The sequence below is a fragment of the Plecotus auritus genome (assembly GCF_963455305.1).
Source record: "Plecotus auritus genome assembly, chromosome: 8".
Taxonomy (NCBI): domain Eukaryota; kingdom Metazoa; phylum Chordata; class Mammalia; order Chiroptera; family Vespertilionidae; genus Plecotus; species Plecotus auritus.
Window position 1 is genome coordinate 23,289,803 of NC_137782.1, and position 26,609 is coordinate 23,316,411.

Genomic DNA, 26,609 nt, shown 5'->3' on the forward strand with positions numbered 1-26,609 from the left:
ATTTTTCCTTTGATTCTTTAAGCTTTAATTAAAAACACTTCCCTCTGGCAGGAGTTTTCAATTCCTTTCATTGTCATGGTATTATGATTACAGGATCAAAAATGCTTAATTTTCTTGCCATTCCCCCCTCATGTTATTCCCCACCCCTACTCAACATTTAATTTTAATATTTTGAATAATAAAGGACTATTTAGAAATTAAAATCTAGTTGACCATTCACAATAATTTTTTTTCTATACTGTCTTAATAAATGTTTAAATCCAAACAAGTTTTCTTCACAGTAGGTTGATAATCACCAAGTTATATGTGAAAATCTGGTTACTCTGACCTTTTTTCAAGTGTTTAAAAAACACACCAAACTGCCTGTTAGACCCCTGAGTGAAATCCCAAAGAAGACAATGATGCTTTTAACTCTGTTCTAAACAGAGCTAAGTGCACAAATTACCAACATCACTTAAAACAAAACAAAGAAGATGTAAACATCTACAAAGGTTAAGGTAAAAGCAGTTTGGTTTGTAAACAGTAACTGCAGATGACAATGTTATTGTAAAGTCACAGTTTATCAACGTCCTTCAAACTGATCAGGAGGTGCTGGGCGTGGAGCCGCACAGAATCAATAGCTACAGCAGTTTTCAGGAGGTTTTCAATCCTGTGGAAATGCATGTGTCAGTAGGCAGGTTATTGGTTTCTTTTATTCTTTCTAAGCACTCTGGATGTTATTCATTTCCCACTTCTGAGTCATTTGACTGGAGGCACAATTGGAGAGGAACAGGATGGAAGATGTCAGAGCGGTCTAAGCACATTCCTGAAAGGATGGGAGTGAATCTGTGCAGGTCCTGGAGTTCTGCCATTCCTTAAACTCATTTAGATTACAGTGTGTAGCCATAATTTTTGACCCTTTAGGCCCCTCTGTCAAATACTAGTCATACTGCATGAGCTGATTAGCTTTGCTGATTTGGAGAAGCTGGTTCCCTCCTCTCCAGTGGCAGGGTCTTAGTTCAACAAAGCCTCCATTCGTTTTTCCCATGCTAGCTAATGCAGTAAACAGTTTCCAAGCCTCTGATTTTTCTCAGTCAACATGTTTGGGTGGCCAAGAGTAGTGTGAGGTGATATCATAAGCAATTTCTCCCATGAACCATTTAAAACTTTTGCAGTTGTGATCTTCTTGAAAATTTTTCAGCTCAGAAACATCCCCATATGCTAACACCTTTTGATTCAGGATGACTAGCATAGAAGTAGTCTTTATACTCATTCCACCAAACCTCTACAACTCTAACGTAATTCTTCAAAGTTGCAGAAGACCTAACATAAGTGAGCAGAGGATTCCCTTGCCAGCCCTCAAGATAGTAGATATGTCCCACATAAGAACAAGGGACAAACAGTAATTTGCCACCACACTGCCACATTTTGTATGAGATCTCAAAGTTTTCTCACCTCAAATATGGGGGCCTGGGTCATAAAGATATGGTTCAGTTTTTGTCTCATTCTCTTCTCTTGAAGGGTCAGAGGCACTTATTTCCAGAGCATACTCCAATCCCATGCTCCTAGGGCATACCCAGCTTCATCATCACCCCTTGGGGTATAACTTCATATGTGTTACCATTTATGATATCTGTAATCAGCACAGTATAAATGGTTCTGTCCTTAGAAATGGGATCTGCAAGTGGTGCATAACAGTTAACAAGGTATATTAAAACCTGTCCAAGTTTAGCCTTCTGGGGACCAATACTTTGTGCTTGATTTAAACCTTCTCTTCTCTCATTCCAAAATATCTTTAATAGGCCATTCCACAGCTTAACCAAAGCCACTGTTCTCAAAACAGCCTGGTACTAGCACAAGAACAGACATATAGACCAATGGAATAGAATAGAGAACCCAGATATCGACCCAAACCACTATGCTCAATTAATATTTGACAAAGGAGGCATGAACATACAATGGAATCAAGACAGTGTCTTCAATAAATGGTGTTGAAAAAATTGGACAGATACATGCAAAAAAAATAAAACTAGACCACCAACTTACACCATACACAAAAATTAACTCAAAATGGATACAGGACTTAAACATAAGACAGGAAACCATAAAAATACTAGAGGAATCAACAGGCAGAGAAATCTCAGATATATGCCGAAGCAATTTCTTCACCGATACCGCTCCTAGGGCAATGGAAGCTAAAGAGAAAATAAACAAATGGGACTATATCAAAATAAAAAGCTTTTGCACAGCAAAAGAAACCATCAACAAAACAACAAGAAAGCCCACTGTATGGGAGAACATATTTGCAAATGTTATCACTGATAAAGGTTTAATCTTCAACATCTACAGGGAACTTATACAACTTAATAAAAGGAAGATAAATGATCCAATACAAAAATGGGCAACAGACCTAAATAGAAACTTTTCGAAAGAAGACAGAAGGAAGGCCAAGAGACATATGAAAACATGCTCAAAGTCACTAATTATCCGAGAGATGCAAATCAAAACGACAATGCGGTACCATCTCACACCTGTCAGAATGGCAACCATCAACAAATCAACAAACAACAATTGCTGGCGAGGATGCAGAGAAAAAGGAACCCTTGTGCACTGCTGGTGGGAATGCAGACTGGTGCAGCCACTGTGGAGAACAGTATGGAGTATCCTCAAAAAACTAAAAATGGAGCTCCCATTTGACCCAGTTATCCCACTTCTAGGAATATATCCCAAGAAACTAGAAACACCAATCAGAAAGGATATATGCACCCCTATGTTCATAGCAGCACAATTCACCATAGCTAAGATTTGAAAACAGCCTAAATGCCCATCAGCAGATGAGTGGATTAGAAAACTATGGTACATATACACAATGGAATACTACGCTGCTATAAAAAAGAAGGAATTCTTACCATTTGCAGCAGCATGGATGGACCTGGAGAGCATTATGTTAAGTGAAATAAGCCAGGCAATGAAAGAAAAATACCACATGATCTCACTCATTTATGGAAAATAAAGAACATTATAACCTGATAAACAAAAAGATAGACACAGAGGCAGTAAAGCACCGAACAGACTGTCAAATTACAGCGGGAAAGCTGGGAGTGTAAGGGAGGGAGGGAAATAGATCAACCGAAGGACTTGTATGCATGCATATAAGCACACCAATGGACACAAGACACTGGGGGGGTGGGATGAGGGCATGAGACAGGGGGCAGGGGAGGCTTGGGGAAGGTCAATGGGGAAAAAAAAGGAGCTATATGTACTAACATATGTAATATTTTAAACAATAAAAAATATTTTTAAAAAAGTCATTTAGTTTTTCTTTAAAAATTTTTTTTTTAATTTTTATTGATTTTTAAAGAGAGGAATGGAGAGGGAGAAAAACAGCAATGTAAGCCCTGGCTGGTATTTCTCAGTGATTAGAGCATTGGCCCACACACTGAGGGGTCGCGGGTTTGATTCCCAGTCAAGGGCACATACCTGAGTTGCAGGTTCAATCCCCAGGCCCCATCTGGGCACAAGTGGGAGGCAACCAATTGATGTGTCTTTCTCACATCAATGTTTCTCTTTCTCTCTTTCTCTTCCTCCCTTCAACTCTCTCTAAAAAATTAATGGAGGGAATATCCTAGGGTAAGGATTAACAAGAAAACAAAACAAAACAAAGCAAAACAGAAAAAAACAAGAAACACTGACCAGCCACCTCCTGCACAGTCCCTACTGGGGATTGAGCCCACAACCCAGGCATGTGCCCTGAGGGGGAATCTAACCCGCAACTCCCTGGTGCATGACCAACTGAGCCACACCAGCCAGGGCCAACTAGTTCTTTTAAGTGTTTTTTTTTGTGTGTTTTTTTTATTGCTTAAATAATCAATTAACACAATTTCTGCTAAATATTTCCTCAGAGACGTTTTAATTACACTGTGGACTGTTCTCTTGAGGGCTGACCATCCTTCATTATGGAAGACAATGACAACACTGGAAGTGAGCAGCTTTCCATCATAATGCCAATACTTGCATCCTCATCCTGCTCAGCAGGCTAGGGTCATCCAGCCATGGGGATATGAAAGATCAGAGGACCACTATTCCCAGGAAGCTTCCCACCACCAGCCAACTGCATAAGCTAAACCCAATCTTCAGCCTCATCTTCCTCCAGCAGCTAGAGACACACAAAGCTGGTGTAGCTACCACCAGAGTTCTTCCCCTCTTTCTTTTTGCTCAACAATTGCTCTCCTAAGACTTCCAGTAGTATGTTGAACAGAAGTGGTGAAAATAGGCATCCTTGCCTTGTTCCTGATCATAGAGGAAAAGCTTTCAGTTTTTCACAATTAGGCGTATTAGCTGTGGGTTTTTCCTATATGGCCTTCATTATCCTCTATAATAAAAGGGTAATATGTAAATTGACCCTAACGGCGGGACAACCGGTTGCTATGATGCACACTGACCACCAGGGGGCAGACGCTCAATGCAGGAGCAGGCCCCTGGTGGTCAGTGCACTCCCACAGGAGGAACTCCACTCAGCCACAAGTGGGCTGACAGCTGCGAGCACAGCGGTGGTGGCGGGAGCCTCTCCTGCCTCCTCAGCAGCACTAAGGATGTCCAACTGCAGCTTAGGCCCGCTCCCCCCGGGGAGCAGGTCTAAGCTGTCAGTCGAACATCTCCCGAGGGCTCCCAGGCTGCCAGAGGGATGTCTGACTGCCAGCTTAGGCCCTACCCCCCAGGGAGCAGGCCTAAGCTGGCAGGTGGACATCCCTCGAGGGGTCCCAGACTGCGAGAGGGCTCAGGACCCGCCGAGTGCACGCATTTTTGTGCACCAGGCCTCTAGTATTGAGATAATACATTATATTCCTAGTTTGTTGAGTGCTCTCATCATGAAAGGACATTTAATTTTATCAAGTGCTCTTTCTGCATCAATTGAGATAATCATATGGTTTTTATCCTTCATTCTGCTAATCTGCTGTTTTATATTACATTGATTGATTTTCATTTGTCCTTGCATTCCAGAGATAATTTCACTTGGTCATGATATATAACCCTTTTAATGTGTTGTTGAATTCGATTTGCTAGTATTTTGTTGAGCATTTTTTGTATCAATATTCATGAGGAATATTTGCTCTATAGTTTTCTTTTCTTATAGTATCTTTGTCTCATTTTGGTATTAGGGTAATACTGACCTCATAAAATAAATTTGAAAGTGTTCTTCCTTTTCAAATTTTGGAAGAGTTTGAGAAGATTTGGTGTTAATTCTTCAAATGTTTGGTAGAAATTTCCAGTGAAGCCATCAGGTCCTGACATTTTCTTTGTTGGAAGGATTTTTTATTATTGATTCAATCTCCTTACTAGTTACATGTCTGGCCAGATTTTTATTTCTTCATGATTCAGTCTTGGTAGGTTGTATGTTTCCAGGAATTTATCCATTTCTTCTAGGTTACCCAATTTGTTGATGTATAACTGTTCATAATAGTCTATTATAATCCTTTTTATTTTTGTGGTAGTAGTTGTACTGTTGCCTCTTTCTTTTCTAATTAGAGGCCCGATGCACAAAATTCATGCAAGGGCTCAGCCCTCGCAGCCATGGTGGCTTGCCTTGGTTCTCGCAGCCGCAGCAGCTGCCTTGGCCCTTGCAGTCCCAGCTTTGTCTGGGAGGTCGTCTGGAACAGTGGTTGGCAAATTGCGGCTCGTGAGCCACATGCAGCTCTTTGGCCCCTTGAGTGTGGCTCTTCCACAAAATACCATGGCCTGGGCGAGTCTATTTTGAAGAAGTGGTATTAGAAGAAGTTTAAGTTTAAAAAATTTGGCTCTCAAAAGAAATTTCAATCGTTGTACTGTTGATATTTGGCTCTGTTGACTAATGAGTTTGCCGACCACTGATCTGGAAGGACGTCCAGAAGGTCGTTCGGCTGTCTGGTCTAATTAGCATATTAAGCTTTTATTATTATAGATTTTTATTAGTGGATCTTCTCTCTTTTTTCTTAGTCTGGCTAAGGGTTTGTCAATTTCATTGATTTTTTTAAAAAAACTTGTTTACTTTTTCTATTGTTTTCTTATTCTCTACTTTGTTTTTTATTTTACTTTTCAATTACAGTTTACATTCAATATTATTTTATATTAGTTTCAGGTATACAGTACAGTGGTTAGACAATCACATACTTTACAAAGTGTTCCCCCTGATATTTCCAGTACTCACCTGGCATCATACATAGTTATTACAATATTATTGACTATACTAGAGGCCCGGTGCACGAAATTCGTGCACGGAGGTGGTGGGTCCCTCAGCCTGGCCTGCACCTTCTCCAATCGGGGACCCCGCGGGGGATGTCTGACTGTAGTTGGCCATCCCTCTCGCAATCGGGGACTGCTGGCTACTAACCGCTCACCTGCCTGCCTGCCTGCCTGATCTCTCCTAACCCCTCTGCCTCCCTGCCTGATGCCCCTAACTGCTCCCCTGCCTGCCTGATCGCCCCCTAACCACCCTCCCCTGCCAGCCTGGTCGCCCCTAACCATCTCTGCCTGCTGGCCTGATCGCCCCCTAACTGCCCTCCCCTGCCTTCCTGGTCGTCCCTAACTGCCTCTGCCTCAGCCCCCGCCACCATGGCTTTGTCTGGTTCGGTCTAATTAGCAATTACCCTTTTATTAGTATATATTCCCTATGCTGTACTTTACATCCTCATAACTATTTTGCATCTATTTTATTTTTTGCTCTGATCTTTATTATTTCCTTCTTCTGCTAACTTGGGCTTTAGTTTTTTCTTCTTTTCCTAGTTCCTTGAGGTATAAAATTAGGTTTCTTATTTGAGATATATTTTCTTTTTAAAATGTAGACATTTACTGCTATAAATGTCCTTCTTACTACTGCTTTTGCTGTACCCATAAGTTCTGGAATGTTGTGGGGTGTTTTTTTTTTCTTTTCAAGATGTTTTCTGATTTCTCCTTGGCCCACTGTTGTTCAAGAGTGTATTGTTTTATTTCCACATATTTGAGAATTTTTCAGTTTTCCTTTTGCTGTTAATTTCTAGTTTTGTTCAACTGTGTTTGGAAAAGATCCCTGGTATGATTTCAATTTGTTAAGACTTGTTTTGTGTCCTACCATGTGATCTGTCTTAGAGAATGTTCCATTAGCACTTGAGGAAAAGATGTATATTATGCTATTGAGTGGAATGGTCTGTATATGTCTATAAGGCCCAATTGTTCATTGGTGGTGTTAAGTCTAAATTCTCATTCTTGAAAAAAATTAGCAAATGAAGTAAATGAAGGGAAAACAACATCCTTAGATAAAGAATCTCTATCAGAAATCATAGCAAACATTGTACCTAATAGTGACACATTCAAGTCAGGAAGAAGATAAGGATTCCCACTATCATTATTTAACATTATAGTGGGATCCTAGACAGTAAAACATGACACGAAAAAGAAATATGAGGAGTAGACATAAAAAAAAGGTGAGATAAACCAGTGTTATTTGCAAATGAGGAGATTATATCCTAAAAACCTATTATAATAAAAGAACTGAGTAAGATAATGAGGTACATTTGCAATATACATTAAATCTCTCTTATGCCAAAAAATAATCAATTACAGAAGGAAATGGGGTTGAGGGGAGGATTCATATTAACAACCAAATCTGGTAAAGATCTCAAAATAAACCTTTTAAGACATGTGTAAAATCTATAGGACAATAACTATAAAACTTCAATAAGAACAAAAAGACCTAAATAAATGGAGTCTTAGCATATTCCTAGAGGTAAAATTCAGAATTATATGAATGTCAGTTCTCTCTAGATTAATCTCTAAATTCAGTACAATTATAATCACAATAAAAATGCCATCAAGTTGTAAGATGTTAATGGTAAAATCTAGGTGGTGAGTAGATGAATGTTCACTATAAAATTTTTTCAATGTCTCTGTATGGTTTTTTTAACTTTATGCCTTCTATATTGTTTGAACAAATAAAATTAACAGTGCAAATTAGGTGGCCAGCAAATGAAATGGTTGTGATTGCTCATTTAGAGTTGGGAGGTTTCAGTGTGACATGAACCAAAGAGGTACGAGAGTGGTCCTGATATACCCATAGATGCCAAGGCTTTGTCGAAATGGAGGCCCTAATTGGTATCACTATCATATCATTTACTTGGCAACCTTGTCTTGTTGAAGAAATTCAACTGGAACAATAAATAATAACCAGGGAGGTGGAGGGAATATGACCACTGACTGTTTTCAAATACATCAAATATGTATGCAAGGGGTTTTGTATCCACACATTCAACCAACTGGGGATCAAAAATATTTTTTAAAAGTTACATTGTTGACCTATATGCAAAAAACTACAGGACACTGAAAAAAGAGATAGAGGAAGCTATAAACAGATGGAAGAACATACCGTGTTCATGGACTGGTAGAATCAACATCATCAAAATATCCATACTACCCAAAGCAATCTATAGATTCAATGTGATCCCCATTAAAATACCAATGGCATATTTCACAGACCTAGAATGAACTCTCCAAAAATTCATCTGGAATTAAAAAAGACCCCGAATAGCTGCAGCAATCCTGAGAAAGAAGAACAAAGTAGGTGGGATCTCAATACCAGATATCAAGCTGTATTACAAAGCCCCTGTTCTCGAAACAGCCTGGTACTGGCACAAGAACAGACATATAGATAAATGGAATAGAATAGAGAACCCAGAAATCGACCCAAACCACTATTCCCAATTAATATTTCACAAAGGAGGCATGAACATACAGTGGAATCAAGACAGTGTCTTCAATAAATGGTACTGGGAAAATTGGACAGATACATGCAAAAAAATGAAACTAGACCATCAACTTACACCATACACAAAAATAAACTCAAAATGAATAAAGGACTTAAACATAAGACGGGAAACCATAAAAATACTAGAGGAATCCACAGGTAGCAAAATCTCAGACATATGCCGAAGGAACTTCTTCACTGATACTGCTCCTAGGGGCAATGGAAAATAAAGAGAAAATAAACAAATGGGACTACATCAAAATAAAAAGCTTTTGCACAGCAAAAAAAACCATCAACAAAATACCAAGAAAGCCCACTATATGGGAGAACATATTTGCAAATGTTATCACTGATTAGGGTTTAATCTCCAACATTTACAGGGAACTCATACAACTCAACAAAAGGAAGATAAACAATCCAATACAAAAATGGGCAATGGACCTAAATAGAAACTTTTCGAAAGAAGACAGAGGAAGGCCAAGAGACATATGAAAACATGCTCAAAGTCACTAATTATCCGAGAGATGCAAATCAAAACAATGCGGTACCATCTCACACCTGTCAGAATGGCTATCAATAAACGACAAATGTTGGCGAGGATGCGGAGAAAAAGGAACCCTCGTGCACTGCTGGTGGGAATGCAGACTGGTGCAGCCACTGTGGAGAACAGTATGGAGTATCCTCAAAAAACTAAAAATGGAACTCCCATTTGACCCAGTGATCTCACTTCTAGGAATATATCCCAAGAAACTAGAAACACCAATCAGAAAGGATATATGCACCCCTATGTTCATAGCAGCACAATTTACCATAGCTAAGATTTGGAAACAGCCTAACTGCCCATCAGCAGATGAGTGGATTAAAAAACTGTGTACATCTACACAATGGAATACTATGCTGCGCTAAAAAAGAAGGAATTCCTACCATTTGCAACAACATGGATGGAACTGGAGAGCATTATGCTAAGTGAAATAAGCCAGAGAAAAATAAATATCACATGATCTCACTTATCTATGGGAAATAATGAACAACATAAACTAATGATCAAAAACAGATCCAGAGACAGGGAAGCATCGATCAGACTGTCAAACATCAGAGGAAAGGTAGGGGAGGGTGGGAGTAAGGGGGAGAGATCAACCAAAGGACTTGTATGCATGCATATAAGCCTAACTGGTGGACACAGACAACAGGGAGGTGAGGGCAGGAGTGGGGGTGGGTGGGAAGGTAATGGGGGGATGAGGACAAATATGTAATACCTAACCAATAAAGAAATTAATATGCAAAAAGGTTATATTGTTGCTTACATGTACCCCCTATAGTTAGATCTACAATAGGTGTGCCTATACTGAACATGTACAGACATTTTTTGTCACTATTCCCTAAATAATACAGTCTAACAACTATTTACATAGCATTTACATTGTATTAGATGTTATAAGTAATCTAGAGGTGATTTAAAGTATATGGGATAAAGATTAAAAGAATATTTGATGATATTAAAATATATAAATAAATAAAGTATATGGGAGATGTGTGTAGGTTATATGCAAATACTACAGTATTTTATATAAGGAACTTGATCATTTGCAGATTCTGATATCCATAGAAGGTTCTAAAACCAATCCCCCAAAGATACCAAGGGGGGCAACTGCATCAATTTCAAATCATCAATGGATTTGACCACTTCAATGGACTCTTGACACCCTGAAATCCATAAGGGCACAATTTGATTGAGGCAGAATCCTTAGGAAATGCAGAGTTAGACCTTGAAAAGAGTCCTAGATACAAATATCCTTAAAAAATGCATATTTGTGTGAAGCTGCATATAATAGCTGAAAAAATTAGTGACCCCCATGCACTGGAAGTGTCAAAAAGTTGTTCTGGGGCCATATATGCAAAGAAACCATAACAAAGAATCCATCAGGTTCTCATGTGAATTGAATCAAGGCTGAAAGTGATAGAATGCCCGAGTACCTTTTAGAATTGATTTCTGGCATGAGTCAAGTGATCCCAACAGTGGTAGTAGCTGGCACTGTGAACCACTGCCATAAACTCCAAATTAAACAATGGGTTCCATCTCAAGAGACTTCTGAAGTATAAGATAACACCACATACAAGTGGATCAGTTTGCACTGATGGCGCCACTGCTCTGCTAAAAAGTAAATCTGAGAAATTTTCATGACCAACCAGGACACTAGATTTTCTTCAATTCCATCACCCAGAGTGCTTCATGGTGTGCAGAGCACTTTCACCTCTTTTGATCCATCTTCATAGCCTCCTGAATTGGATATTATTGTCCCTTCCCCCGTTTTAGCATTGAGGAGCTACTGAGCGAGAAAGGGGAGGTGATATAACCAAAGTCACACAGCAGATTTGTGGTGAGACCGAGACTGATATTCTGACTCTGTCTTAATGTTCTTTTTCAGATCACATTCACTCTGAATATCAACTGAATAATAATAAGCCTATCACCTTTAATTATTTTGACATTATTTACATGGGCAATTATATTATTTTGAGCTTTCCTACAAAGGGCTCCAAATTCTTAAAGCTCAATTATTCTAGTGTTGTTATTTTTTAAAATTAAAATGACTTGACAGGGCTATCATGAGCCTTATTATTTATAACACTTTTGTACAGTCTGAAGAGGGGATGCATTATTTACTATTACCTAGGATGAGAGAACTCTGGTACAGTGGGCTAAGTGATGAGACCAAGGTTAGTCAGCAGGAATCTATAACAAAACCAACACAAGGGAAACTGTCCATCCTCAGGAATGTGTGGGGCACGACCGTGGCCGTCCAACAGATCCACTGGCTACCAGATTTCTACTGAAACCAAGGCATTTGAAGACTTCAAGTCTGTTTCTAAACCCGAATCCTCAAGTGTCAAAGCAATGTCGAGCCCAGAGCTGGCCTTGTTTCGCTCTCTCAATAAGTAAGGGTCACAATACTTTCTGCACTTTGTAATTACCATTCAGTGGAGGGATCAGGGCCAGAGCCCTCTACTTGTTTCCCCCCCTCAAATAATTCTTGTTTCTGTCAAGTCACCAACAGAAATAGCCTGCTCTAATCAGATGTTATCACCTCTGTAGTGAACACTAATTTATTCTTTCTCGAGCCAAAAAGGTGATTACAATATAAATACAAAGGCCTCAGAATTAAAGGGACTTTAGAGACCACTTTAGATTTCAACCACTCATCTTTACATGAATCATCTTGAAATACGATGAGGTGGTTAGGATACCCTATATTTGACTAAAGGAACACAAGAATCAAGTCAAAGAATTGAAATACAAAGAAGCAAAAAACTCTCAACCGAAAAAGCAAAAAGCAAAAAAAAAAAAAATCCAAAAAGTTGAAGATAGTGTAAGAAGCCTCTGGGACAACTTCAAGCGTACCAACATCAGAATTATGGGGGTGCCAGAAGAAGAGAGGGAGCAAGATACTGAAAACCTATTTGAAGAAATAATGACCGAAAACTTCCCCCACCTGGTGAAAGAAATAGACTTACAAGTCCAGGAAGCGCACAGAACCCCAAACAAGAGGAATCCAAAGAGGACCACACCAAGACATATCATAATTAAAATGCCAAGAGCAAAAGACAAAGAGAGAATATTAAAAGCAGCAAGAGAAAAACAGTTAGTTACCTACAAGGGAGTACCCATACGATTGTCAGCTGATTTCTCAACAGAAACTATGCTGGCCAGACGGGAGTGACAAGAAATTTTCAAAGTGATGAATAGCAAGAACCTACAACCAAGATTACTCTACCCAGCAAAGCTATCATTCAGAATTGAAGGGCAGATAAAGAGCTTCACAGATAAGAAAAAGCTAAAGGAGTTCATCACCACCAAACCAGTATTATATGAAATGCTGAAAGGTATTCTTAAAGAGGAGGAAGAAGAAAAAAGTAAAGATAAAAATTATGAACAACAAATACATATCTATCAACAAGTGAACCTAAAAATCAAGTGAATTAAAAACCTGAGGAACAGAATAATCTGGTGAATATAATAGAATCAGGGGCATAGAAAGGGAGTGGACTGATAATTCTCAGGGGGAAAGGGGTATGGGGGGGTTCAGGAAGAGACTGGACAAAAATCATACACCCATGGATGAAGACAGTGGGGGGGAGGTAAAGGCAGAAGGTGGGGTGGGAACCGGGTGGAGGGGAGCTATGGGGGGAAAAAGGAGAAATAATTGTAATAATCTGAATAAAGATTTATTTAAAAAAAAAAAAAAAAAGAATGGGCAATGGAGCAGAGACTTGGAGGTGAGGAAGTGAGCCATATGGATGTGTGGGAGGAGCAGTCCAGGCAGAGGCACAGCTGGTGAGAGGACCTGGATGGGGGAGTGAGTCTGGTTTGTTCAAAGCAGAGCAAGGCCAGTCCAGCTGAGTAGCAGTGGTCGCAGAGAGAGCAGAAGACAAGGCCAAAGAGGCGAGAAGGCTGACTGTGCAGAGCCACTGTAATGACTTAGGTTTCTCTGAGATGGGCAGTGCTGTGCGAGGGCTTGGAGCAGAGGCCTCACATGACTGGATCTGTGGCCTACACTACAGGACGCCTCTCTGGCTGTATTGAGAACAGACTGCAGGAAAAACGAGTGGAGAAGCAGGAAATCTGTCAGGAGGTTATGGCAGCAACCCAGGCAGGAGATAACAGCTTGGACCATGATGACAGAGATGGTGGTAAAGAGCAGTGGCTGGTTTCTGCATACATTTAGGAAGTAGAGCCCACAAGATTTCTTTGGGGACTGATGGAGCATGTGAACAGCGTATCCATAGGGGAGCTTTGTCTTGGAGAGTTTTGACCTAAGCAACTGAAAGCATGGCATTGTCATCAAACAAGATAGGCTTGAACCTGCAAGTTTACTGCAAAAAGCAAAGTCAGGTCTGTGCTGCTAAGACTGGACGGTCCCTTTCTAGGTGAAGAAAAACTGGACTAAGCAGGTTTAGTCAGAAGCATTTCAGAGGACTAATGGGTCAGGCTGTTAATGAACATAGGGCTATGCAATGCCAATATTCCCAGTGAAAAGACTCTGGTCTTTGCCAAAATCTGCTTGAACCAACAGAGAAACTGCAGGAAGAGTGGGAGGAGGGAGGCTGGGAGCAAACCTAGGACACCTTGAGAGCCAACAAGTCAGAAGCTACACCCTCAGAGGTGTGAGACAGCTCCTTCCAAAGTTAAACACATTCCGTTAAAATGTATTTGCATCCTAAATCTTGTTCCAAGTACAAAAGCAAAGTACTTTATTTAATTTAAAACTAAAAATTAAAAAAAGCAATATAAATGGTTTGTTCTGGATATGGTTTTACTTCTGAATTACATTTGGTTTGTTTTAATTGAATTTTTCCAGTGTGAGCCAGAGAGTTTACAGGCTAAAATAGCTTGAAGGCTAGTAGGCCTGCTTGAACCTCCCAAGAACACTCATTAAAAAGGAACTCTGGCTCTCTTCTGAATACAGCGCTCCTCCTCTCCTTCCAGGCTCAGTCGGCATTGATGAACTTCTTCAATGGCCTCACTACAAAGCCCATTAAGATTTTACACAGGAGAAAGGATGCTCGATTTCACTCACAGTAAGAAAAATACTAATTAAAATCACTTTGATTCTCTTTCTTTCACTCATTTTGGAAGAGCTCAAAAGGTTTGACAATATACTTAGCTGACAAGGGTTTAAGGAAATAAGGCATTCTCATAAACTGCTTGTAGGAGTGAAACTTGGTAAAATCTCTATTGAGAACTATTTTTTAAGAGCTAACAAAATTCTAAATGCCCAATCTCTTTGATTCAGCAAGTCTGCCTTTAGGAATGTAGCTTACAGGTGTACTTGTACATGTGTGCATTCAAGCATGTATAAGGTAAGCCACTGGCAACACTGTGAAAGCAAAGGCTTGGAAATAACCTAACTGTCCACAAAGAGGAATGGGATAGTATGCACCTGTGAAAAGGAACAAGCGAACAATTTTTATATTGCTATGGAGTCATCTTCAAGATATCTTGACATATTTTTAAAGCAATGTATACTTGTGCTTATGTATATATACACTTAAAATATCTCTAGACAAATACATGAGAAACTAGTCATTGCCTCTGGTTGGGGGGGTGGCGGGCACAGAGAGATAGAAGCTTTTCCTTGTGAACCTTTTTAAATTCTAAAAAATTACAAATGTGCTATGTATTAAAAACAAAATTTGAATAAATATATAAATGGAAAAAAACATTTTCCAAAGTATGTGGGTTGTTATTATAAAGAGCAACAAGTGAGAAAGTGAGTGGCTAATGGGGTTGAAGCAGAGGTCCTTAAAGAGTATGTGACTGGGGCTGAATAGCAGGTAGAACTTTACATCCAAACTTGTAATAAATACAGGTGGGCTTTGGGTTTCACTTCTGTAGTGCTGCATCTGGGCACTTCATCTACATCTAAATATAATCCCTAGGCCTTCAGCTTACAGACATAGTTTTAAAACAACTTAAGAGACATCCACAATAGAGGAAGGGGACAATCCATGCAGAGCAATCTCTTTCCCATTTAAAAAAACCCTACAGCAACCTGTTATCCAGTCTCCATTTGAGTATCATCTCCATGGTCTGAGACTCATTATCACTTATAACTATTACAGAGCTCCTTTCTTACCTGGACCTCATTCCCAGGTTTAGATCTATCTTTAAACCAACACAAAACAAGGCAACACTCTTCACTATGTGATCAGTCCACTCTCTTTCTATATATCAGCCTGTCTGTCACAAGTTGATGATTGTCATTTCACCCTTCAGTATTCACTTCTGCATTGTAACCATCCTGAATTCATTCCACATTCTCTAGTGACCTGTTCTTTGAATATATTTTAATTTGTCCATGTCGCTCTCAAAATATGGCAATTAGAACTGAACAAGCATTCAAATGTAGCCCAACCGGAGAGAATTCAATGAAAGCAGTGTTTTAATCATTCTACTACCACTAGTAATACCAGAAATCTATCTGGGTAGAAGTTCTATTTTCTTTTTCTCCCTGCACAGATGAGGAATTTGAGACCCAGTGGGACAAGGGAGCACTGCTGGAATTTGGCAGCACTGGGATTCTTTCAGCACAGGGCCATGTGGGGACACATTTACACACACTCATTTACAATTCTGACACAGGAGTTCTGGGCTTTCTTCCCCTTTGCCTCTTTGAACTCTACCTTCTTGTTTTAGGAGGGAATGTTTGTTTCTTGTTCTTTGTTATAGCCATGCCACATGGGATCACTAGTGGCGCATCCTCATGAATGCAGAAGGCCTGGGTGGGGATGGCGTCTGGGACCCCTCTATATCTGTGACACCTCTCTCCCTAAGTATCACAGCCCTTGTACGATCTTCTTTGATCACCTTGTTAAAGGTCTAAGTTGGTCTCCAAACTCCACACTAATTAGTCATCCTCTATCACAGTTCCCTGATTGCTTCTCTACAGCATTTATCAAAATTCATCACTGGATCTTTATTTGCTTCTCCTACTTACTGTCTGTCACCCCGGTTAGCTCTGTAAAGTCAGGGCCTATATCCATATTATCCTCAGAATCCAGCACAGTACCTGACACATAATACAGTTCTCACTGAATGAATTGTATTGATTTCAGAGTGGAAGGGAGAGGAAGAGAGAGACAGAAACATCAATGATGAAAGAGAATAATTGATCGGCTGCTTCCTACACACCCTCTCACTGGGGATCGAGCCGCAACCTAGGCATCGGGAATTGAACTGTGACCTCCTGGTTCATAGGTCGATGTACAACCACTGAGCAATACCAACCAGACCCATTTTAACCATTTTTAAGTGTACAGTACAATAGTATTAACTACATGCACAAGTCTCCAGAATGCTATTCATTTTGCAAAACTGAAACTCTATATCCATTGAACAATAACTCTCCTTTCCCCTCCCTCACTCCCTGGCAACCACCATTCTACTTGCAGTATCTAAGAGTTTAACTGCTTCAGATACCTCATACAAGTGGAATCATGCCGTACTTGTGTTTATGTGACTGGCTTATTTCACTTACAATAATGTCCTCAAGGTTCATCCAAGTTGTACCATGTGACAGGATTTCCTTATTTTTTTTATAGAGCAAGGAAGGGAGAGAGAGCGAGAGGGAGAGAAACACTGATTTGTTATTCCACTTATTTATGCATTCATTGGTTGATTCTGGTATGTGCCCTGACCAGGGGTTGAACCTGCAACCTTGGCGTATCAGGTCAACACTCTAACCAACTGAGCTACAAGGCCAAGACTGGGAGAAGCCCTCCATTTTAAGGCTGAATAATATTGCATTGTATAGACTACATTTTCTTTATCCACTCATTCATTGATGAACATTTAGGTTATGTCCATCTTTTGGCTATTATGAATAAACTAGGGGCCCAGTGCACAAATTCGTGCATCTTGAAAGGAACTGTGGGCCGTGAGGCTGTGGTGGGCACAGGGGCGGGTCCTGGCCCATCCTCCATGCCCCTACCTGGCCCCTCCCACAGCGCTCCTCCCCACCCCCATCCCCTCTCTGCTGTTAGCCCGGCTCTCATGGCATCCACTCCCACATGCTGACATCACCGGCCCCACTCACACCCGCTGATGGCACAGAGCGATTGGGGCCAGTGCCAGCAGTGGGTGCGAGTGACAACTGCTGTCCCTATTGCCCCTCAGGAGCAGGGGGAGGTGGAGAAGCCCTCAGGGGCAATCAGGGCCGGCAGCCGTCGCTCACACCCACTGACGGCGCCGAGCAATCAGGGCCGGCACCGGGTGCCAGCAGTGGGTGTGAGCAGCAGCTCCAGTGCTGGCTGCGGGTGCAAGCAGAGCTGGTGCCAGCAGTGGGTGCAAGTGGCGGTTCTGGCACCAGCAGCAGGTGCGAGTGAGGCCATCTCCGTCAGCAGGTGCAAGCAACAGCTGCCGGCCCTGATTACCCCTCAGGAACAGGGGGAGGTACAGAAGCCCTGAAGGGTGATCAGGGCCAGCAGCAACCATTCGCCCCACTGATGACACCAAGCAATCGGAGCCGGCGCCCGGCGCTGACAGCGGGTGTGAGTGGCGGTTTTGGTGCCAGTGGTGGGTGCAAGCCGGGCTGGTGCTGGCAGCAGGTGTGAGTGCCGGGCAGGACTGTGGCGTGTGGGAGCAAAGGATTTTCAGTAACCACCAGAGGCTCGCCCCGATGACAGTGACTGGCGCCCCGCCTTGGTCTGGCGCCCCCCGCTGACCTGCTCCACCATCCCACTGCGGCCTGCGCCCACTATGTTCCACGCTCTGCCGCCTACTGCCAATGCCCACCATGTTCCATGAGTGCCCCCTGGTGGTCAGCGCACGTCATGTCATAGCGACTGGTTGTTTGGTTGTTCGGTTGTTCCACTGTTTGGTCTATCTGCATATTAGGGTTTTATATATATAGATAATGCTGCTATGAACATGGGTGTGCAAATATCTCTCTGAGACCCTGCATTCAATTCTTTTGGTTATATATTGCGTTTATGTTATGTTCCCCACCACCCAATGATGCCAGCAGAGCTGTACCAGTCATATAAGTCATATTTGTCTTCAAATTATTTTTACTCTTGTCACCAAATTATCTCCCTCTCAAGTTCGCTTCCTAGTCCTTTCCAATGTTCTCCAGGTTCCTCTATTTTTAAGTGAATTCCACAGGCCAAATTTCAAATTTACTTCCTTGTCAAGAAGGAATCTATTAAACCTTTCCTTCTCCCTCTGTTGGAAAATATCCTAGGCCTGAATAGAATGGCGCTACAGAAAACCAGGGCACACTGCCCTGAAACGGTTCAGGGCTGTGGCACTGCCTCAGTTGGCCCAGGACAGTTTTAATAATGTTCAATTTATGAGTAATGTTTTGAATGTTGTTAGTATTTCATCAAGAAGTTATAAGTTTCCCTTGACAAGTAAGATTAACTGGCATTCACTGGGTTTATCAGCCTTGTGACTTAGAGCCAGGATATTTCTATGCAAATCCACTTACAATCTTATGATGCCCAACCAAAGGGACCAACTGAATTTGATTTAAAAAAATTCCACATTTTTCCAGAACTCTTCAAGATCAGGGTCACTTTTACATCATTGGCCTGAGCAGGGCAGCAGAACAGAGGTGTTGAACACCAGATGGAAGACATGCTGGAGGTCTCTGGAGTTGCTCAGCTGTCTCCTGAGGAACCTTAGGGTGCCAAGGTCACCCAGGGGTAAGGAGGAACAATAGGCCTTAGCCTTCTCTAGTCTATAAAGTATAAAGTCAATCACTTCAAAAAGTAAAAGTGGCCATGATTGTGCAAAATATAAAATTTCAACAACTATTTCTTCATAACCATTGTCAAACTGTGAATAAAGTACACATATCTCCCTATTCCCATCTTGACCTAGGATATGGGAGGGCACACATGCAGGCGCACCACTGATAACACTCAGGAGAGTTTGGGGAGACATACCTTCTGGTTCAAATTGGTAAGCATATTTATTTTCTATGAGATTTCAGGAGCCTAAATAAAAAGTTTCTAAGAACTTCTTTTGATATGAGAACTGACATGATGCAACTACCATCATAAATTTGGTAGAAGTTGTATTTATCCATTTTTAAACAAAAGGACTGCTTTAATATTATGTGTTGTTTCTATGACAATCTTGGACAATAAAATTTCATCTGACTTTACTTAAAATATTACTTAACTTTCATAAGATAGAAATCATCCTCTTAAGTGGCCCTCTACCCTTTCACCTCCCCTCTCCCCCGCAGAGCCAGCTGCCACCATCCCACTTATTTAACTTCCTTGCCCAGTCAGTCTTTGGCATGCTGAAGGCTCCATTTCACCCTCCCATTCTGCCCAAACTACTTGCACCAAGGTTACCAGTCAAGTGGCTCTCTCCAACTCCTTGGAGAGTCTCAAAGTCATTCAGGCCCCAAAGGAGGTTAAGACCCATGCCTCTAAAAGCTCTCCACAAGGGAGCAAACTCACCCCTGTCCAGGGCTTTGCAATCTCCTGTACCCAAGTGACCTCCAAATCACCCTGAGCAGGCTTGAATTATCTGCCAAGCTCCAAATCCATCACTTCCAACTGCCACTGGTCCCTGTAGGTTTTGAAAAACTACACACACAGTTTCTGCCTCCTTACTTTGGCATTCACCCTTCAAGAAAAATAAACCTAAACAAAACAAGCAAAACGAAAATTCAGCCACCATGTTCTACTGCCTAGATATTCATCTCAACTCTCACCATGCGTACAGATTTCCAAGCAAGAGATCCGATCTCCAAATCACTTGTGTGTCCTTTATGCAGCCCTCATGTCTTTGTCTTATCCAGCTGCTATCACATCCTATAAATCTAAGAATATTTCAGATCTGACCTCTTGTCTCCATCCGTGTGAGACACAGTCCAAAGGAGCCAGACAGGCCTGGTTTATATCCTGATTCTGCTACTTATGGGCTCTGGAACACAAGCACAGTACTTGTACCTTCTATGTCCTCATTTCCTCCTCTTTGTAGGTGGAGATAATAGCCTCCATCTCTCAGAGTTCTTGCAAGAATTATGATACTGGTATGAATGCCCTGGGTGAGTGCCCAATGGTTAGAGCATCAACCCAAGCACCAAAGGGTCACAGGTTAGATTCCCGGCAAGGCCACATACTTGGGTTGCAGAATCGTCCCCAGCCTCAGTCAGGGTGCGTGTCTCCCCAGGGAAGACAACCTATCGATGTTTGTGTCTCCCATCTATGTTTATCTCTCCCCGTTTCATCCCCACTTTTACTCTCTCTAAAAATTAATAGAAAAATATCTTTGGGTAAGGATTAATAAGCAAACAAATAAACAAACAAAAAGATATGGGTGTGAGGGATGCAACACCATGCCTGACACATAGCAAGGACACCACAGGCAATGGCTATTGGCATTATCTTTGTGTCTTTTACCATAATTCAGTCCTTTGTTGGTTTTGGCTTGAAGTCCTACAAAAACCCTTCAAGTTCCCAGCCCTTAGTTCTTTCTCCTCTTCCGTCCATCTCTAACATTATCAACAGAGTCAACATCCTCAAAAACAAATCTATTCATGTCTCATTGGTTTAAAGAATTCCTCCTGTAATTCCTACTTCCAATCAGAAGATTCTATTCCTATGCTGTTTGATACAATAGCCACTAGCCACATGTGGCTCTTCAGTACTTCAAGTGTGGCTTGTCCAAATTGAGATGTATGATAGGGTAAAATACACACTAGGTGTGAAGACTTAGTATGAAAAGGAGTATAAAATATCTCAATTATTTTTTAATAGTACAGAGTTCTTTATTTAAAGAGGAGCCCTAGCTGGTTTGGCTCAGTGGATAGAGTGTCGGCCTGCGGACTGAAAGGTCCCGGGTTCGATTCCAGTCAAGGGCACATGCCCAGGTTGCGGGCTCGATCCCCAGTGGAGGGCGTGCAGGAGGCAGCCAATCAATGATTCTCTCATCATTGATGTTTCTATCTCTCTCTCTCCCTCTCCTTTCCTCTCTGAAATCAATAAAAATATATTTTAAAGAGGAAAAGAACTGATCTGGTATCTTCTTTTTTTTAAACAATTTTTACATTCTGCACACTGACGTAGAGGTAAAAGAAAATGACTGAAACTTAAATATTAAAGAATTTTTTATAATTAAATCCACAATTTTATACATTTATCTTACTCATGCATCACTGAAAAATCAGCAACTATTATGAAATACAACAAATTATATCAAAAAGAACCCCAAAAAATTCCTAACAAATTATATCAAAAAGAAACCCCAAGCCCTAACTGGTTTGGCTCAGTGGATAGAGCATTGGCCTGCAGACTGAAAGGTCGCAGGTTCGATTCCGGTCAAGGGCATGTACCTTGGTTGCGGGCACATCCCCAGTAGGAGGTGTCCAGGAGGCAGCTGATCAATGTTTCCCTCTCATCAATGTTTCTAACTCTCTATCCCTCTCCCTTCCTCTCTGTAAAAAAACAATATACTTTTTATAATATATTAAAAAAAAACCCAAAATTTCATATATATCCAAGAATGAAAGTACTATATTCTTTTTTTATATATTTTTATTGATTTCAGAGAGGAAGGGAGAGAGAGACAGAGATAAAAACATCAATGATGAGAGAATCATTGATTGGCTGCCTCCTGTAAGCCCCCTACTGAGAGTAGAGCCCACAACCTGAGCATGTGCCCTGCCCGGGAATCGAACCATGATCTCCTGATTCATAGGCTGATGCTCAACCACTGAGCCACACCAGTCTGGCAAAAATACTGTATTCTTGATGTTTTCACGTCCTTCTCTTCTGTGTGCTCATGTATCACACATTGTTTCCTCAGATAAATGCATCCCCATACTTATTCTTCAGTTGTCCATTTATATATTCTTCCCAAGACTATCTTTATGCAACCATCCAGGCAAGCCAGGACCCTTTGATAATCCACTCAAGAATTTAGTTTTACTGCCATTGGTCTTCAGTGATTTGCTTTAAGAAGTCATTGGGGGTTTGCTTCCACAGACTCATTGTAACAATCCTGATCAGAAATCTCCTGGCTGGGACCTGGAATCCCCACTATAAGTGCTCACAAGCCTGGCTTCTGCCAACAATGGGATAAAACCTTGATCTCGTATTTTTTAGATCAGCTTTTTAAATCAATATGCTTATATTTTTTTGTAGTTTCTAATTTTTTTCTTAGTCCCTTTACTCATGCCTCCTTTCTTTTTATCTTTTCCTATCTGAAATTTTATGGTCTCAAAAGTACTTACATCTTTTTTTTAGAAGGAGGGGATTTTTAAAAAATATTGTGGCAAAATACACATAACATAAAATTTACTCTCTTAACCATTTTTAAGTGGACAGTTGAGTAACACTAAGTACCTTCACACTGTTGTGTAACCATCACCACCATCCATCTCTAGACCTCTTTTCATCTTGCAAAACAGAAATTCTGTACCCATTAAATAAGAACTCATTCCCTCTCCTCCCAGCCCTGGAAAACTACCATTTTGCTTTCTGTCTATGAATTTGACTATTCTAGGTACCTCATATAAGTGGAATGATACAGTATATGTCCTTTAGCGACTGGCTTATTTTACTTAGCATAAGTCTTCAAGATTTAACCATGTTGTATCAATTTCCTCCCTTTGTAAGGCTGAATAATAGCCCATTATATTGTATATACCACATTTTATTTATCCATTCATCCATCAATGGCCACTTGAGCTGCTTCAATTTTTTGGCTATTGTGAATAATGCTGCTGTGAACCTGGGTGTACAAATATTTCCTTGAGTCCTTGCTTTTAATTCTTTTGGACATATACCCAGAGGTAAAATTTTACCCAGAAGTGTAATTGCTGGATCAAATAGTAATTCTATGTTCAACTTTTTGAGAAATGCCATACTGTTTTCATAGAAACTATACCATTTTACATTCCTACTAACAGTGACAAGGGTTCCAATTTCTCCAAATCCATGACAACATTAGTTATTTTCTGTTTGTTGTTTTTTATAGTAGCCATCCTAATGGGTGCGAGGTGGTATCTTGCTGTGCTTTTGATTTGCATTTCCCTAATGATTAGTGATATAGAAAATATTTTCATGTGCTTATTAGCCATTTATACAACTTCCTGGGAGAAATGTCTATTCACGTCCTTTGCCCATTTTTAAATCAAGTTGTATTTTGTTGTTGACTTGTAGGAATTCTTTATATATTCTGAATATTAACCCCTTATTAGATATATGATTTGCAAATAATTTCTTCCATCCCATAGGTCAACTTTCCACTCTATTGAATATGTCCTTTGAAGCACATAAGTTTTTAATCTTGATGTAATGAAATTTATTTTTTTTTTCTCTTGCTGCCTTGTCTTTGGTATTATATCCAAGAAATAAATGCCAGATCAAATGTCATGAAACTTTTCCCTTATCTTTTCTTCTAAGAGTTTTATAGTTTTAGCTCTTACATTTAGGTCTTTATCTATTTTAAATTAATTTTTATATATGGTGTAAGGAAAAGGACCAACATCATTCTAGGTTTCTGGACACTAGTTGTGAAAAAGACTTGAATCTTGTCAAAAGTCATTTGACCATATGTGTAAAGATTTATTTCTGGGCTTTCTATTCTATTTCACTGGTATATATGTCCTCATTAATAAGTTTTAAGATTAAATATATGTTGAAACAATATTTGGGATATATTGGATTAAATAATTCTTAAAATTAATTTCATCTGTTTCTTTTTACTTTGTCAATGTGGTTCCTAAAACATTTTAAATAACACATGTGGTTTACATCATATTTCTACTGGATAAAGTTGCTCTAGATCAGTGGTTCCCAATCTCTTTTTGGTCATGCCCCACCTAAGCATCTCTAAAATCCTGATGCCCCCGCCCTGTGACATATAATGCTTATTATTCAAAAAGTGAACTCCTATTCACATGGAGGAAGCCTAAAAGGCCATTAACTTGGTCTAAACAAGCTTCCAAAGAACATGGCATCCATGAAAGAGGAAAATAAAAGAACGAAAGGACAGTTGAAGTACTGTGGAAGAAATCACTATTAAAATAATAATATGAAAAAATACAAATAAAGTTTCAAAACATATAATAGAGAACTGAAATGTATATATATTTATATACTATATGAGGCCCTAGACCATAAGAAATGCAAAAAATTCACTGTCAATAACTCATTCTCGAATTGCCCCCTTTAAAAATCAAATTGCCCCCCTGTGGGGCATGTGCCCCACGTTGGGAACCACTGCTCTAGATGCTCTGAACTTGGGCCACCATGCAGTGTGAACAACAACTGACACCATGGGATTAAATGATAGTCTGCAAGCCCCCTTCCTTTTGTGTTACTACAGTGCTCAGGGAGCAGGAGAGTGGTGTAGATGACAATTGAAACTCAGGTTTCAGTCTTGAAGACCATTTCGGTCTAATACAGCAGCCACTAGCCACATATGCCTATTTGAGCACTTCAAATGTGGCTAGTGCAAGTTGAGATGTGCTGTAATATAAAGTTTAGACTATATTTCAAAAACTTAGTACAGCCTGGCTGGTGTGGCCCAGTGGTTAAGTGTTGACTCATGAACCATACCTGGGTTTCAGACTTGATCCCCAGTAAGGGGCATGCAGGAGGCAGACAATTGATGATTCTCTCTCATCACTGATGTTTCTATCTCTCTCTCCCTCTCCTTTCCTCTCTATGAAATCAATAAAAACATATTATGTGTGTGTGTGTGTGTGTGTGTGTGTGTGTGTGTGTGTGTATGCATCCTAATATATAAAAAGCCAGGGGCCGTCACAACCGAAACAACTAGAAGGACGACCAAACAGCAGGCTGCGTGGGGCAACAAGGCCGTAAGGGGGGTTAGTGAGGGATGACCAAACAACTGAACAGCAGGCTGCGTGGGGCGACAAGAATGTCACACAGTTTGAATCACATTGTTAACCGTACACAGCCTTTTGGGATTGGCTTTTTTCATTTAGCAATATGCATTTAAGGTTCCACCATGTCTTTCCAAGGCTTGATAGCTCATTTCCTATTTATTTTTATTTTTTAAAATATTGCTCCTAGAATTATAAAATGACATATGCAGCTCACATTATATTTCTGTTGGATACCTGTTGGCTTGACACGGGCAGTTTCTCAGTCTGGCATCAGCCACTCAAGTTCATACTTGGCTACACCTAGTTCGCTGCATGCACCCTGACATACCAGCCTTCATGTGTACTAGAGTCACCTCACAAGAGCGGCCTGTTTTTTTAAATATATATTTTATTGAACTCAGAGAGGAAGGAAGAGAAAGAGAGAGAAACATCAATGATGAGAGAGAGTAATTGATTAGCTGCCTCCTGCACGCCCCCTATTGGGGATTGAGCCCGCAACCTGGGCATGTGCCCTTGACTGGAATCAAACCCGGGACCCTTCAGTCCACAGACCAGTGCTCTATCCACTGAGCAAAACCAGCTTGGGCACGAGAGTTTTCTTTAACTCCTTTATCCCTGAAGACTAATTCACATTCAGACCCATGTCAAATATGACACCTTCAGGGAAGCCTTTCTAAACTTCCACTGTACTTAAGTCACCCTTTACAGTACTCTGCACTCATTTTGTAATTTTTTCTTTTTGAGCACGTATTTGACTTTCCTAGATTGTGAGCTCCTTTAAGTAAAGAACCATGTTTTGTTTCAGTAGGCACTCATATATGTTGAGTGAATAATGAATGAAGGAAACACAACAAAATTCATATCCTCCAATAAGAGATAACATGGCCACTTAACAATCAGACAGCATAGGAAACTATCCTAAATGCAACAAACTAGGCTGCAAAAGTGTATCAGTCAATAGCTAGATTTATTTACAAGCTAAAATTTGTGTTTTATATTAAATCAATACCTTAATATTTATAAAGCATGTCACAATTAAGTGATAATAATTAGCCCCTTAATGGTTAGTAGATTCTGATTGTCTTGGAAATGTGGGGATTGGCTACGGAAACTGGATGGTTAAAACAACCACATTCCATATCCATTAGCTGAAAGCCCAGATCCCACCAGAATAGAGGCACTAAAACTGAGCCTTTGATGTAGTTTCCAAAGAAAGCCACCAAGATGATTAAAGAGTTGGAAAATGAGATTTATGGGGAATGGCCACAGGAACAGAGACAATTTTGCCTAGACAAGAGAAAAGGCCGAAGGGTGACTTAATAACCATCTTCAATCATTGTTATTATACAGATGATGGTGACCAGATGTTCTCCATTTCCATCAAAGAAAGAATACTGAAAATGGACTTAAGCTGCAGCATAAGAAAAGTCTAGTTTTAAAGAAAGAACTTAATGGCTAAGAACTAGTACACAGTAAAGCAGATCCAAGGAGTATGTAGTGGC

At 40.4% G+C, this 26,609-nt stretch overlaps 1 protein-coding gene and 1 pseudogene across 5 annotated transcripts in view; both read right to left on the reverse strand.

Annotated features, from left to right (window-relative positions):
• Positions 1–26,609, reverse strand: part of ZHX3 (zinc fingers and homeoboxes 3) — a 117,984-nt gene that overhangs the window by 18,781 nt on the left and 72,594 nt on the right. The window lies entirely within an intron of this gene.
• LOC308255896 (N-acetylgalactosaminyltransferase 7-like) lies at positions 701–19,667 on the reverse strand (annotated as a pseudogene). Its single transcript has 4 exons — positions 19,595–19,667; positions 3,797–3,997; positions 1,698–1,807; positions 701–1,418 (listed from the first exon to the last, which is right to left on the reverse strand). The product of its transcript is annotated as an N-acetylgalactosaminyltransferase 7-like (transcript).